Source organism: Chinchilla lanigera, unplaced genomic scaffold (assembly GCF_000276665.1).
Source record: "Chinchilla lanigera isolate Chin_1 unplaced genomic scaffold, ChiLan1.0 scaffold00053, whole genome shotgun sequence".
Lineage (NCBI taxonomy): Eukaryota > Metazoa > Chordata > Mammalia > Rodentia > Chinchillidae > Chinchilla > Chinchilla lanigera.
In genome coordinates, this window is record NW_004955454.1 from 8,352,517 (window position 1) to 8,368,779 (window position 16,263).

At 42.8% G+C, this 16,263-nt stretch overlaps 1 pseudogene; it reads left to right on the forward strand.

The window, feature by feature from the left end:
- Positions 1-15,147: 15,147 nt before the first annotated feature.
- On the forward strand, positions 15,148-16,059 carry LOC102024086 (annotated as a pseudogene).
- Positions 16,060-16,263: the final 204 nt, after the last annotated feature.

Sequence of the window (16,263 nt, forward strand, 5' to 3'; positions counted from 1 at the left end):
AAGTGGGTTATTCCCCAGAGAATTTCAATAGCAGATAAGATTTGGAGGCAGAGTTTTACGCTAGAGGCTGTATAGTCTGGTGAGGGCCAATCCTCCGAGAGCTGGGACCCGAACTCTGCTCCCCACCAGCTGTCTCTTCTGCTGTCACCCAACCTCCCTGCGTTGCATCTTCCCCAACTGAGCAACAGGTCCAGTAGCAGTGTTGAATCTCGGCGCTGTCAGAGGATGAAGTCAGACGAAACGCGCTCGGTACTGAGCAGGGCACTGTGCTCTGTGTGGGTGCGAGGGACTTGTTTCTTCTCTGAGTTGTGCGTGAAGGCTGTGGTGGTCTGCTCCCACATGCATGGGCTGTGCCTGCTGGCTAGCAGTACTTGGAACATACGAGGATGCCTTGAAATTACCATGAGGATGACAGTCATCCCAGGTAGAGCAGAAGAGACTGTAGAGTATGATGAAGCTGAAGACCCAGTATTTGTTTCCTGTAGTGTAACAAACTGCCACCACCTATGTGGCTTAACTCAGTGAACATTCATTCATTCTCTCTCCCATCTGGAGGGCCCAGCGTCTGGCGGGTCCTCCTGCCTCTGCCAGCAGCTGGCAGCTGCTGTCATTCCGGAGCTGTCGCTGTGTCCTCCAGCCTCTGCCTCTTTCAGCCTGAGGCCTCCTCTGTGTGTCTGTCTTACAAGAACACAAGTGACTGTATTCAGGTGAGGACTACCGTATAGATAATCCAGAAAAAGTTTCTCCTCTGGATATCTTTACCTTAACCGTATTTTTTGTCTTGTAGGGTAACTTTAATATTTAATTACCTGTGAATGTCCCTGTACATCTTTCTGTTTATAAAGAGGCCATTGGACATAGAGCCCACAATTATGTAGTATACCTTTACCTTAAGTAATGTCATCTGCAAAGACCTTAACTCCAAATAACATTGCATGTCAATATTGTAAGTGTTTAGGAATTTGGGGGACAATAGGCACCCCACTACAGCTTCCACTTGTAAAAGGTAACACTTAGTGTAGTTACAATTAAATGCTTACTTCTTCAATCACTCCCTCCCCTTCGATGGATGGGGAGTGTGCTCTATTCCCAGTGCCTAGAATGACCCACTAAGTGTTCTAGAGAGGTTTGTCAAATTAGAGAATGAAGTTACTGAATTGTTGTCAGTTTCCTCTGTTAACTTGGGTGCTCTACTATAGATGTAATCATAGACACTAACGACAACCAGTTTCCTCTATCTGTGTTCGTTTCCTGCTTTCCTCTTATAGTACGAGTCAGCTTTAAGTTGAAGCTAGTCCTATTAATGATGTTCACACATACAAATACTTTGCTCTTCATTTCCAAGTGAACCCCACAACCTCACAGGGATTCACATCCTCTGCTCTGGGGGAGCGTCTGAAAGGTCATTCTCCAGCCAGCCCTTGTCGGCCTCTCTGCCCATTCACACTTTGGCTGGAGCTCACTGTAAGGCCTCAGCTTCATCCTTCAACTGCCCGCCCCCTGACACAACTTGCATGTGAGTGGACATTCCCAGCGGACTTGCGCCTAGCCTGAGGTGGAGGATTTGGAAAATGCACTCCTAGAGAGTCTGTGCAGCCAACTGGGGGGTTTTCTCGAGAAAATCTAGGCCAGCAGGCATGCAGGAGAGGGAGGGGGAGGTAGAGGGAACCCACCCGGGGAGTTCTAAGTACAGCCCTAGGGGAGAGCAAGAGAGATGCCTGAGGTAAGTGGCCTATAGTGGGAGGTGGGTTCTGAAGGTGAGGAAGCCATTGAGTGAGTTTAGTAGTGAGGGACAAGGTTTACTATTGTGATGGGAACCTTCCCCAGTAGCCCCGGGCCGTCTCTGCTTCAGCCTCTGACTCTCCCAGGACTTACCTGCTTTTTGGGACTGACTAGCTTGGTTACTTCCTTGGGAACACGTTATCGGACTGGAGGTTTTTACTTTAGTCCCACGTCGATAGTTTTTCTTGTAACCTTAGTGGAGGCCCCAGAAGAGGGGAATCCTGATGCTGGTGCCTTCCTGTTCTGTAGCTGTTAAATTCTTTGTGGCAACTGCTGAATAGCGTGTACATTCAGAGGCAGGGATGCTATCTACTTTGTTCATCACAGCATCCAAGAATAATGTGTGGGAGTGCTCAAGATGTTTGTTTCTTGAATGACCAAGCAAATGCAACAGGAGGATCCTGTGTAAGAGCCAGGGTTCATTCTCAGTGGCAGACGCCTGAGGAGCCTCATGAGATAAGGGGTGAGGGAGAAATTCAGCCTTACACATCACTGAAAGATCTGGGAGTCCTGGAAGAAAGCAGGGGATCTTGAGAAGCATTAATACACTGGAAATTGACAAGGTCAGCCTGTCCAGTGCCAGAGCAGGCCCTCAGGTGGGCACTAAGGGAGGTTCATGCTGCCTGGTGCAACTGCTGACTTTTGGCCTTCAAAGCAGGGTGTGTGGTGCCTTGGGGACTCTGAGAGTCAGTGGAGTCAGAAAACAAGACAGCAAGCTGGACCGAGGAGGGTGGGCGGAGAAGCAAGGATCACCTAGAAGTTCCCCCAAGGCTTTGCATCTGTCCTTCACCTCATCATCTGATTTGGAAAAAACCACCAGAGAGAGTATTATTAAGCGTTCTCCAGAGAACAGAACAAATAGGACATATGTACATAAAAGGGGGGTTTATCTCCACAACTGGCTCACAAGCATAGAGGCTGAGCAGTCCCACATTCTGCCTTGTGTGTGCTGGAGAATCAGGAAAACTGGTGGTGAAGTCAGTCCGTCTGAAGGTCTGAACTAGTCAGTCTGAGTGCCTAAGAGTCAGGAATTCTGATGTCAGAGTCTAAAAAAGATGGGTGGCTGCTCCAGCTCAAGGAGAGAGCAAATTTGCTGTGCCGTGCCCTTTTGCTCTACTGGACCCACGGATGGACGGTGCCTTCCCACGCTGATGAAGGTGGATCTCTTTACTCAGGCCGTCTTTGTGAATGCTCATCTCTTCCAGACACAGCCCGCAGGATGCATGTAAGAAGGACATGTCTTGTACTTTCTTCCTTGATACTATACGTTCATTTTTTATTAGTATGCATTTGACTGCCACGTATTTGTGAATTTCCCAAATGTTTTGTGTTGTGGATTAGAACAGTTCTGTATCATTGTAATTGTTTTTTATTGTCTTTAAAATAAAATTTAAAAAAAAAGAAGAGAAAGAACATTAGAATTTGATTCCATTTTCTGAGATTATAGAATTTGTGTGCTGTGTGGTCTATCATTTGGTTTCAGCTGGAAAAAGTTCCATGGGGATTTCATAAAGAAGTATATACTGCTATTGTTGGATGGAGTTTATTGTGTCTGACTGGTTTACAGTGCTGCTCAATTGTTTTATGTTCTTGTCAATATTATGCCTAAATGTTACGCCCATTAGTAAAAACAAGACATTGAAATACACAACTATTTTTAGTTGCCAGTATTTCTTTTAATTTTGTCAGCTTTGCATCATTTATTTTGAGCCTATGTTGTTATGTGCCTATATACTTGTAATTCTTACATCTTTGTGATGAATTGGTCATTTTATCATCATCAAAGTAAATAGTTTTATCTTAAAATCTATTTTGTTTGATGCTAGTATGGACTCTCTAGCTCTCTTTATTAATAGCATAATAAATCTTTTCCATTCTTTTACTTTAAATCTATTGCTATTTTTAAACTAAAGTGCCATTTATAGACCATAAGTAATTGGACTATTTTAAAAATACCTCCCATTGTCTGGTTTATGATTGAAGTGTTTAGTTTTGAAGTATTTAAAGTAATAAAAGATAAGACAGAATTTGCATCTGACAAATTACTGCTGATTTTCTATAAGTCTTAAGTGTTTCTGTCCTTTTATTTCTCCTTTTATTGTCCTTTTATTGCTTTTTTGTAATAAATGACCACTATCATTTATTTATGTCTATAATTGCCTTTTCTTGTGCTCTGTACCTTCATGTCCTTTCATTTTAACCTGAAGATTCCTCTTAGTATTTCTCGTAGGAAATATTCGCTCATGATGAATTCTCTATTTTCATTCACTTGAAAATATGTTGATCTTCCTTTACGATGGGTAGACTTACTAGCTAGATGACTCTTAATTAGCATTTACCTTCAGCACGCTGAATTTCCCTTGACCTCTGGCCTGTGTGTGTGCTGATGGGATGTCAACTAGTAATCTTACTGACAATCCCAATTGCTTCTCAGCCTTTTAGCTAAGATCATGTGTAGTACCTTACTGACATCCCTTTGTATTTGATGAATCATTTTTCTCGATTGCTTTCAAAATTTTCTTATCTTGACTTTTGACAGTTCACCAATGATTTGTTTAAATTTGCAGTCTTTGAACTCCTAACCTGGAGTTCACTAAGCTTCCTCAATGTGTAGCTTAATATTTTTTAATATTTTGGGAAGTTTTCAGCTATTATTTTGGCAAGTATTCTCTGCGTCCCTTCCCGTTCCTTCTGGAACCCCCAGGATGCATGTGGGCGTGCTTGACAGTGTCCTGCAGATCTCTGGGGCTCTGGTCTTTCTTCTTTCTGTTGTGCAGCCTGCATGTTCTCAACTGACCTGTTTTCAAGCCCGTTGATTCTTCCTTTGATCATCCAGAATCTTCTCTTGAGCTTCTTTGGTAAACTTTTCATTTTAATGATTATACATTACAACTCTGGACTTTCAATTTTTAAATAATTTCTCTCTCTTGATCTTCTGATTTGGTGAAAAAGCATTCTTATATTTTAATTATTCAGACACTTTCTTTTGCTTATTTGGACATATTTATAACAGCTGTTTGTCAAAGGAAAGTTTTAGTGGACCTTTTTTTCCTCTGGGTAGGGACAATACTTTTCTGCTTCATTGTATAATTGTATCTTTCCTTGCTAACTTTATTTTTTATTTTATTTATTTTTTTCTGGTACCGGGGATCGAACTCAGAACCTCGCACTTGCCAGGCAGGCACTGTGCTGCTGAGCTAAATCCCCAGCCCCTTTCCTTGCTAACTTTCAATCATATTCCCTTTGCCTCTCTTTTGCAGGGGTTTGTTGTTGCTGCTGAATTTTTGCTTAATAACTTTTCCAAAATACTTCTGTAAGTGCTGTATTCTTTGTCATGTGTGGCTACTGCTCAGTTAGTTTAGTGACAAGATAAATGATTGGACAGAGATTTTCATAAATGTCTTAAATCAGTGTGTGTGTGTGTGTGTGTGTGTGTGTGTGTGTGTGATGCTCTAAATATTCTGACAACTTACAGCTTTACCACAGTTTTTACTTCCTTGTGCCAGGGCTTTAAGTTATAAAGTTTAGAGATTAGGGCTTTATCAGATTTTTCCTGAACATGCATACAATTCTGTGTGTATACATACCCTTCTTATTTTCCTGTAATATGTCAGAGCTCTTCAGAGTTGTTTATAGATATACTATTCCTCAGATATTTAAGATGTATCGTCAGCCTGTTGTTTGCCCCATCTGCTACCATTGCCTCAGGAAGTTGTGTTAAATGATAGTCATTTATTATTCAGTAAATGTCCTGGACATAAGACTCTTCACACAGAGTATGTATTAAATCAGATTAAATAAAGAGAAGACCATTTTTCTGTATCTGCCATACAGGCCACATAATGACACTTAAATGGTAAAGAGTTTTTATTTGCTGTTGTTGGTTTTGATTTTTAGAACTTCAAATGTATTTCTCCCCTCTTGTAGCTAGTAGGCTGCTGTTTTCAAAACTAGTGTCCCTGTAAGGGTGGTAATTTCCAAATCCTACAGCAGAGCTAAGTAGAGAAGTTATTTAGAAAGATGTGTCCTTGTCCAGTGCTTATGTACTAAAACTCAGAACCTGAAATAGCTGTGTTTCATGGAAAGGGAGAATTATGTTTCCAGATGGACTAGTTTGCTAACTGTCTCACCTTAAAACAGGGACATTATCCTGGATCATCTCCGTGTTCCGGGTATAATCAGAAGAGTCCCTTGAGCATGGATGAGAGCAGCAGAAGAGAAGGTTGCTATGATTACTGTGAGAAAGACTTTACCCTTCATCATTGCCTTTAAGGATGGAAGGAGGCCTTAAATGAGGGAAGCCTAAGGAAGCCTGAGGAGATAAAAAAATGAATTTTCTTGTGGATCCTTTGGAATAAAATGGAGTTCTGCTATCAACTTGATTTTAGCCCAGTAAGACTCAACTAGAATTTCTGACCAGCAGAAGTGTAAGGCAGTAAAGTAGTAAATTAATGTTGTTTTAAGCCATAAAGTGTGTGGCAGTTTGTTATAGCAGCATCAGGAAATAAATGCAATAAGGAGCTGAGCAGGCAATTAAAACACCACAAGATGTGAACATTTTTTCTCCAATGTTTGTATTGTTGTAGTTCTTTAGTTAATTTCCAGAATCTAGAAAAGGTTGATTTTGAAATATTTTCCACTGTTCTTCTTAAATTTATTCAGGACTAGATTTTTGAAGGTTCTTATTCCCCTTTTCAGAATTGCTCTTAGTAGGCAGCAGCTTTTAAATGGTGTTGTGTAAATCCCAGGCAGTCTGCAGAAAGTTTTCAAGGGGTATTCATGATGGGAGGCCAAAGAATGGCCAAGGGACCTTCCGGGTTCTCACTCCAAAAGTTTCACCTAAAGCAAATTTCATTTTTATCTGTTAACACATTGAACAATTGTTTCAATTTCATTTGAAGGAATCTTCATTTATTGGAAATAGATATTCGGGGCTAGGGATATCATTCAGTGATAGTTTGCCTAGCTTGTTCAAGGTCCTGGGTTTAATCCCCAGCACTGCAAATGATAGTAACAGCAACAACAATAAATTAAAAAAAAATCAAAAACTCTGCTCTCTCTCCTTGCCGTATCTCATCACATGATTCTTTAAGCACAAATAAGACATGTTTAAAGAAATGTGAGGCGGGGCTGGGAATTTAGCTCAGTGGCAAAGCGCCTGCCCGGCAAGCGCAAGGTCGTGAGTTCGGTTCCCGGTACCGGAGAAAAACCAAAAAAAAAAAACAAAAACAAAAAATAAAGAAATGTGAGGCGATCACATCCTTTGTGTCTGCCACGCTTGCTCAGCATGAGTCACTGTATTGTTCTGGCCAGAGGTGGCTGACAGCTGGTTCACAGCATGGGAAGATAGAGACGACTAGGTCATGTCTTTGTCTATGGACCAGTCCATTAGCGTTGAACTGATTGACGGGACTACAATTTGGTTAAAGTAAGAAGTGTCAATCTGACTTGAAAAGAACAAATCACAATGTAAAACAAAGTAATAACAACAACAAAAACCCCACATCAACAATGATTAAGTTCAGAAAAAAATCTAGAATAGAATAAGATCACATGTAGAGTGTTAGGGCTGAATGAGTCTACGGAGGGCATGTGGCCCAGCTGCTCGATTTGTAGAGGCAGCAGTGTTTTTCTTAACTTCTATCGTGACTGGTAGCTGGGAAAAGCTCCATGGCCTCCTGGAAGGATTCCAGAAAACCAGGGCAGAGTCAGTGCTGAGGTTGGGTCCACTGCTGAAGGACAGGTGATACGATCGAGGTAGTACAGAACTACCCAGCAAGAGACCTGGAAACCTCGTTGCCTAGTCCAATATCCTGCTGTAGGGATGGCAATCCAAGGACCAAAGGGGTAGGTGATATGCTGAAGGTTAGGCTGGTAATAGAGTAGAACTCTGCTCTCTCATGTCAGTATTCTTCCCCTTACCTCATCCTATCTCCTGGAAAGATTTCTTATGACTTACAGTTTAAGCAGAAGCGATATTGCAGGATGATGATTTAAAGTAGATATTGAAGAACCTTTCCAAGCTGATACCTTTGGGAAGGAAAGAAATTAAACTACCACTAAGAAATTCAGTCTCTGAACTGATTTCTTAACAGTTGGTTAAAGGACTGGAAAAATCACAAAAGAAAGCAGCTTCCCTCCTGACAGTACATTTTATTTTATCATTTCTGCTCCCACCACCCTGAAGTTAACCTGGTGTCCCTCAGAAACTTGTCTTTGGGGGGCCATTAATTCAGGCAGCAGTGGATAATCAGGCCCATGCTCACAGCTGGTGTTGAAAATTTTCCCGAGGTGAGCCTGACACACTCGCTGCAGAGGCACTGGGATTTGTTTGGTTAGATGATCTGGCCACATGTTTAGATGGTACAACCCAGATTCCTGCTTGGAGCTGGGTCCTGTTTTGTTGTCTTCATATTTGGAAATGACTTTTTTCTCATTTTGTATTGGTTCTGAAAAAAATCAATATTTTAGCAGGAGAGGACAAAGCAGAATGAATAGAATAGAATTCATTGTCACGCTGGGCGAGGACATCATTCTGGTGGGACCTGAGATTATCAACCGTGGAAAGTGAAATGAAAGCGGATTTGATGGTAGACCCTGAGTGAGCAGCACAGGTTTCTCTCTTTCCAATACTTCACATGGAGCCCGGAGTGAGTTGACACCTTGAGAAAAGTGTCCTCCGAGCCTTCTGTGAACAGTGGTGCTCCTGGGTCCTGTGCTGATAGGACGTACCACCCAGGAGGAAAGAAGCAGAGAGAGCCTAGGTCACCATCTCAACTCATCTGAGAGATGGCACCCTGAATACCACTGAAACACCTGCTCTGGATCCCACAGTTCAGCACCTGTGCATTAAAAGAACACTTTATCATCAGATGATGGGATCTTTTCTCCAAAAGTTGGCAGACTTGCCAAGTGACTAGCTGCCAAGCTGGGCCTCCTCCGAAGTCCCACAATTAACACCTGGCTCAGGATAGAGGAGGCTATGTTGCTCACTTTGACTTGGACCCGCCTGACCAGGGAAGGTCGTGACTGCCTTCTCCCATTGTTGCAATAGCACTTTGCCACAAGCAAGGTACCGCTAGGGTGTGGCAGAGCTGAGATGCGAGGATGATTCATAAAGAGTATCTCAGGCTGGGGACCTGTTCCTATGGGATTCCCACGTTATGTGGGAAAATGTTGAACATACTGTACACATCAGCCCTGGAGCCACCTGTTTGGAATCATGTTGTCAGTGGTTGGCCTCTGTGTGCAGGGTGAGTGTCGGGGTATTTTAGCTGTTACACCCACTCAGGGCAGAGCTGGAGGACTTCCGGCAACTATGTCCCAGGTCCACTCTGCATCGTCATCTAATTCTATTTTTCTAACACGAGTCAATCACTAAAAAGGTTGGGAAATTTCAACACTACGTATATCTAATTTGTATCATATATTCAATATGCTGTAACATAGGAGAACAAGCGGGCTTTAAATACATTGTGATAATCTATATTTTGGGGACAACTCTACATTTAAAATAAATTCTTAAAGTTGAAAGTATCATGAAACTGATGGTGCCAAAATGTTTTACACTAGAAAACCTACATAGGATTATTTAGAAAAACCAAAAGTTCTAGATTCATATGGTATGATTTTGTTTTAATGCAAATATAAGCAGAAATATGAAAAGTAGGTTAATATATATGTTTTTTCAAACTCAAGTTTATTTTGCTTTCCTGATAGGGGGCTCCCAACCCCTGGAGCTCAGACCCTTCTCTTTCCTCCCAGGGTCAACTGGCATTTCCTCCACCTCGCCGGGGCAACCAGAAGAAGCACACGGGCCATTCCTTCCTTGACAGTGACCCTGAGATCCTGCACAGCTCCAGCGACACAGCAGGTTTTCACTAAGTAGTTGTGGAGTGATTAAATAAAATATTTGAAAATTTCATTTTTAATCAGGCAGTCAGTTGTAAAGAAGATGAAACAACTTGGGGAGAAAGTGCTTGCTGTGAATTGTCAAATGGCTCACTGAATTTACATGGGCCTGGGCCATATCCACCAGTCTCTTACCACTCTTTTTAGGTAGTATCCAAATAAACCTAAACTTGCCCCATTGGTATATCTTCTTATAATATAGTTACATAATTTACATAGCTACAGAGTAGGTACATATTTTAGTCTGTTTTCTGTTGCTATAACAATACCCAGTGCTGGGTGCTTTATAAAGGAGAGGGTGGGTGAAAAGTCCAAGAGCGTGGTGTTATCCTTTGCTTATCTGGCAAGGGCCTTCCCGCTGGTCCTGATGTGACACAGAGCATCACATGGAGAGACAAAGTAGCCTGGGAGAGGTGGCTTTTATAACAAGGTGCTCCCGAGATAACCCATGAATCCATGTAGGGGTTAACAATCCTTTCACAAGGGCAGAGCCCTCATGACCCCGTTACCTCTTAAGCTCTCTTCTGGTCCCACCTCTTTTTTTTTGTTTTTCAGTGTTTAAAGATTTTAAATTCTCATTTGAAATGATATGTAATTATTCATTTATCAGATTGAAAACATTAGCAATTCATATTATCTAGAGTGATCCCACCTCTGAATAACACACGAGGAGGATTAAATTTCAGCGTGATTGTAGGTGGGGACATTCAAATTGTAGCAATATGTGCGCTTCCATGTGTGTGTTTTTTTCAGTTTTTTAACAGTATCCAATGTGTACTGCTCTTACGTGCTACAGTTAAACAGGGAAGAGTCCCAATAAATGTCATTTCTCAGAATGGATTAAGTAATGAGGGCAGTGTGAGGTTCCCATCCTATCAACAGCGTGAGAAAGTTTCCCAGGGTGTTCTAAGGCCTGGGAACCTGCTGGGTGCTCAAACCTGCTGCACGGCTTTGTCACCCGGCCACTGGCTGGGCCATCCCTCAGCCCTCACTCTTTGCTCAGCTCCCTGCTCACCACCTGGCCCTTGCCCATGGGGCAGTGTTCCCACATGCAGCTCCTGCCGCTTGGCTTCCTGCAGATTGTGAAACCTGTTTATTGCATGTGTTTCACAGCGAGCTGTGGATCGTGTGTTTCCCATGAAGCCCTGCCCTTTCTTTTAGGATGGATAATTAGTTCATAGGGTTTAATTTTGCTCTAGGACCTGCCAAAGCTTTGAATGCTGTCACTTTCTCGGGGTGGTTACTGGTCACTTGGGAATCAGACGTGGGTTGGTGATACTCATTTCAAATGGCTTTACTTAGCCAACTTGTAGATCAAAACAAGTGTATCTTGGATTTTATGAGAGAATCTTGCTCAGGATAAAATGTGAATAAGGCAATTGCCACAAACTCTTCCCAGGGGTCTCTCCTCACTTTCTGCCCTAGAGCCCAAGGTTTTTATGCCTATGAAGGATTTCTAGTTATTGCATCCCATTCTGCAGTGTTCTGAGAAGAGGATTTTTGACGCTGGAGATCCAGACCTTGATACTGGTACACAGTTATCTTTCCCGCGTGACTTCACCGGCCCATGGGAAAAGTCCCTTGTGGGGTCAAAAATGCCTGAGAATCTGGTGCCAACACCCTGTTGGAGTTCATCTTTTTCCTTCTTCAAAACTCAAATGTTGAGCTAATAAGCACTGAGTTATATGGGGATTAACAAGCCTTAGAGAAAGCAGGTGTCTCGTGCTGGAGAGGTACAATTCAACTTCTTTATCCTGACTTTTTTTGCCCTTGCCTCAGGAAATCTACCTTTTAAAGCAAAAAACTGATGACAATTTGTTAAGAAGATTAAATAAACGCAACCTAGGATGCACTTTCTCTGCTTTGATGCTGGCTCTGGCAGGTACGTGGTTACAAAGCTATGTGGATCCCTATTTTCGCTGGGTTGAGGGGTCCTCTGGGAAAGGAAGGGGTGATCTAGAGGGCTCTGAAGAGAGAGGGGCAACCATCTTGGAGGGCGTGGGCATGCACCAGCGCAGCCTGAAATGTGGGATGAATCAAGCATCTTTAGTCTTCATCAGTTACTGCGGTATGTAACTCAATGATCCTGTGCAGTATACAGTATTATTATTATTATTTTTTTTTTTAGTGAAGTACAATAAATAAAACACATGGAGGTAACTTTGGCTTTCTCTTTGTTCCAGATACTCAAGGAAGTGGAGTCAGGCACTCTGTTTTGCTGCACTGTCTTGCTGTACCCACTAATTGTGCTGAAGACTCCTACGGTTATTCACTCTTCAGAGTAAAGCAAATTGTAACATATAAGGACATATACTATAAGGTTGCAGTGCTATTGGACTTTGTTTCATGCGAGGTCCAATGTTATCTACTAATTGATTTGCATTCAATGCTATTGTAAACCTTTGGTAATGAGTTGGGCCCACTCACTGATTCAGCTCCAGCTTGCTGAAGGAAGATGTCCCAGTATTAGGCGAGGTATGAGGTGCTGGCCACAGAGGTGAACAAAATTGCTTGTGTACTTAGTGTGGTGGAGTAAGCTTACAATCCGGTGAGAAAGAGATAAACCAAGGCCTGGGCAGAAAAAAATTAGTATTCTAAAAGCTAGTAATTTCTATTGCAATCGTTAAAAATTTTATTTTAATGTATATTATTTACATATATAACATAATACAATGGTACCAGTATAAACTTCACAATGAATACATATATACTGGGTAGGCAAATTCAATTGATTTTACTAAGAAAGGGTTAAGATGAAACAGATCTGAGTTGGACACGGTGACGCACATCTGTAATCCCAGCATTCTGGAAGGCAGAAGCAGGAGAATCAGAAGTTTTTGCCCAGCCTGGTGAATTTAGTGACTTAGTGAGATCTAATCTGTAAATAAAAAAAAAAAATTGAAAAGGCTGGGGATGTAGCTCAGTGGGAAGGCCCTCGGTTTAATCACCAGTACTGTAAAAGAGGAACAGACAGACAGACAGACAGACAGATAGATAGATAGAAATAAATGTAGCTCAATGCAAGTGTCCTGATTTCATTCCTCAGTACTGAAAAAATAAAAGACAAAGCAGCTCTGGAGGTCCTTGTGCTGAAGGATGGTCAATACTCCAAAAATGAGTCAAAAGCTGAAAAGCTTTGGGGTCATCTGGTTTAAAGTAGGAATAGCTTCTGCCAGGCTAGAAGTCTGGAAATTCGTGTTGTGAGTCCTTTGCTCGTGGTTGCTTCTGTACTCCGGCATGTGCTGCTCTCTTTCCTCTTCCTTTTCCAGCTCTTCCACTTGATTTGCTATTGGTTCATAGGAGAGAGCTGTCCTCTCTCTCAGGAGACTGCATAGGCAGTGTGGAGTGATGTGCCCATGTGCTTATTAATTCCTCAAGTGGGGATGTGATGGGACCCTTCAGGGTGCTGACTGCTGTGCCTGGTGTTTCACTGCTATTGGCGATGATCATTTCACAGCTCTTTACCAACTCTGTCTGTTTTGTCTTGTCAGCCGCTGTGCGCTTGTGTCTTCCTATTCTCTGACAATCTCTACTCATCAGAGTCTCTACTGAAGCTTGTCAGATTCCATTTCTCTTTCGTTCCCTTGAATGAGTGAAAGGAAGAAGCTGGACAGTCTGTGCAGGACACTGTCGGTCCAGGGTGAGACCAGAAGGAAGAGCTGTGGGGCCAGGTTTGAGGGCTCAGCTGGAGCTAAGGGCAACTGGTTGCACAAAGCAGTATGCAGGCAAGTGGGAAAGTGTGAATCGACTCAGGAAATTTCTGGAAATATTAAACCAATGGCGTTCAAGCTCACTGGAAAACACTAAAAAAAGGGGATGAATTTACATTTATATATCTCTTTTGTTAAGCATATAATATTGCAGGGATGGTATTCTTAAAATAACTTTTGAGTGGAATAAAATAGTATTTATCTCTCTTGCCCTATAAGGGTTAGAAGTGCTTTAGCCACTCCAGTTATGGCACTTTTTCATTTCACCGTACACTGAAGAGCTCTTCTGTATACTTTACGACTCCAATTGTTTGCCCAAATTGCCTTGCTTAACTCTGGTACTTTGGCTTGGTTCCTGGTCAACTGTTCGGGCAGCAGTTGTTCTCATCACTGTGCTTTTTTTTTTCCCATCCTCTAAATACTTGATTTATCATAAAACATTCTGCATATACAACAATGTGTGATCATGTAGTCGGGTCAAGATAGGGAAAATCACAAGAGAGATTCCTTATGGGGCCAAAGAGATAACGCTATTTTGTTCGTCATGCCCTAGGTTTGTGTCAGAGTACACATAACACCAAAACTGCAAAAGGACACATTTCTTAGACCATGTCCTGTTGTCAAGCTGTACATGGCTGTATGATCTCTTTATGCTGTTATGCTTGCTGCTGCTTATAAGCTCCTAGAATAACCAACATCAGTAGAGTACATGTTAGCTCTTTGTAAAATGCTGAGAAAGTTCCATGGTGTTGTATGCATGGTGGGAACCCCTAAGTCTTCCTTTCTCATTTGCTCCAGGATCCTAGTGGTCTATTTGTTTTGGTGAATGGGATTTACCCAGTGAGAGTGCCTGAAGGACTCCTTTGGGGGACAACACCAAGACTTCAATTACTATGATGACAGAGCCTCAAAAACAAGCAAAACAAAATAAAACAACATTTTCCTATAATATATTCTCTGGCTGCATCTTTGAGTTTTCCTCTGGACTATTTGCCTTCTCTGGCATATTTATTAGTGTAGGCTCTCTGTCTTAAAAACCATTCTAAGCTTTCAGGGCTGGGGGATTGTAATTTCCCCTAAAAGGCTGATGTGTTTGGAGGTTGGGCCTGGTCAGAAGAGGAAGGTCACTGGAAGTGTGACCTGGAAGGTGTGTTCTTGTCTTCAGCAGCCTCCCCTGCTTCCTGGCTCCCATGGCTCAAGCAGCTTTCTTCACCATGTCCTTCAACTATGACCTTCCAGTGTGCTCTTTCTGCCTTGGGGTCAGCTGATCAGGAACTAAACCCACTAAAACCAAGAGCCAGATAAATCTCTCCTCCTTTAAGTTTCAAGAGTCACATATTTTGTCCTGGCTGTGGGAACGTGACTAATATAGGCATGATGGTTCATTTAGCACAGTATGTATCCGAATATGGGGATGACACAGGAGAATGGTGATGAGTGAAGATGTGGATTGAAGGGTGGAAAGTACTTGTTCCACAGTCACCCAAGAGCTCCAGCTGTGGTCAGCCATCCCAGGGGTGGAGCTTCTAACCTCAGCACTGCGGGCCGTTCAGGTGAGTTACTCATCTGTATTTGGCTGTTTTCTGCTCTGGAAGATGTTTATCAGCCTCTACCACTAGATGTTTGGTCTGCAGCACTAGTGGCCAGTAGCACCTTGCCCTGTATGACAACTGAAATACCTCCAGACATTGTTGGATGACTCCTGGTAATAAAATTGCTGCTCACAACTGCTTCTGCACCAACCATGGCCACCTTCATGGAGCTCAGCACCAAAGCCAAGATGCCCATTGTGGCATCTGTCTCCCCCAGGCAAAGTCAAAGAAGCCGTGGAGGTGCCCATAGACGCAGGATGCCACCACACTGACTGTGCGCACACCTGCCAGAATAACAAGGTGGCAGAAGCCATCTGAGACCTAAGAGAAGCTCACGAGGTGGGAGGACCTCTTCATTATTAGCACGTTGTGGACCACATTTTTTGAGAGAAGCCTGGTGCAAGAGGCCTGCCAGAAGATCCTGAAGGACCTGAAATTGCACTACCTAGATGTCTACCTCATTCACTTTCACGGGGACTTCAGGCTGGGAAGAAACTCATCCCCAGAGATGATAAAGGCAATATCCTCCCCAGTAAAGTAACATTTCTGATTGCGTGGGTGGTCATGGAGGAGCTGGTGGATGAGGGATTGGTGAAAGTCCTTGGTGTCTCCAATGTTAACCAGTTACAGATTGAAAATCTCTTCAATAAACCAATGACTTACCAGGTGGAGTGTCATCCATACCTCACTCAGGAGAAACTGATCCAGTACTGCCACTCCAAGGGCATCGCTGTCGGTGCCTACAGCCCCTTGGGCTCTCTAGATAGACCCCAGGCCAAGCTAGAGGACCCTCTACTACTGGAGGATCCCAAGATTAAGGAAATGGCTGTAAAGCACAAAAAAACCACACCCCAGGTTCTGATCTGGTTCCATATCTAGAGGAATGTGGCAATGATCTCCAAGTCTGTGAATCAACTTGTATTATTGAGAACTTTCAGGTCTTTGACTTCAAGTGGAGAGATGAGGAGATGGCGGCCATCTGCAACTGCCACAGAAACTGGAGGTCCTGTATTATACCTGGCGTGTTGTGTCTGGAGGCATATTCTTTTGATGCTGAATACTGAAGTTGAATCATGTGATTAGATGACACAAGGATGCTGCTTTCTCACTGTGTGGAACTCACTCCGTGTGAGACTTGTTTCAGCCTCGCTTGTCTGAACCCAAGCTGTACCTGAGCTCGCTGCAGGCGGACTTCAGGCAATGCTGTATGGATAGAGCCTGTGTTCAATCAGGAACAGATAGTATTGCAAAGCGAGATTCACATGAAA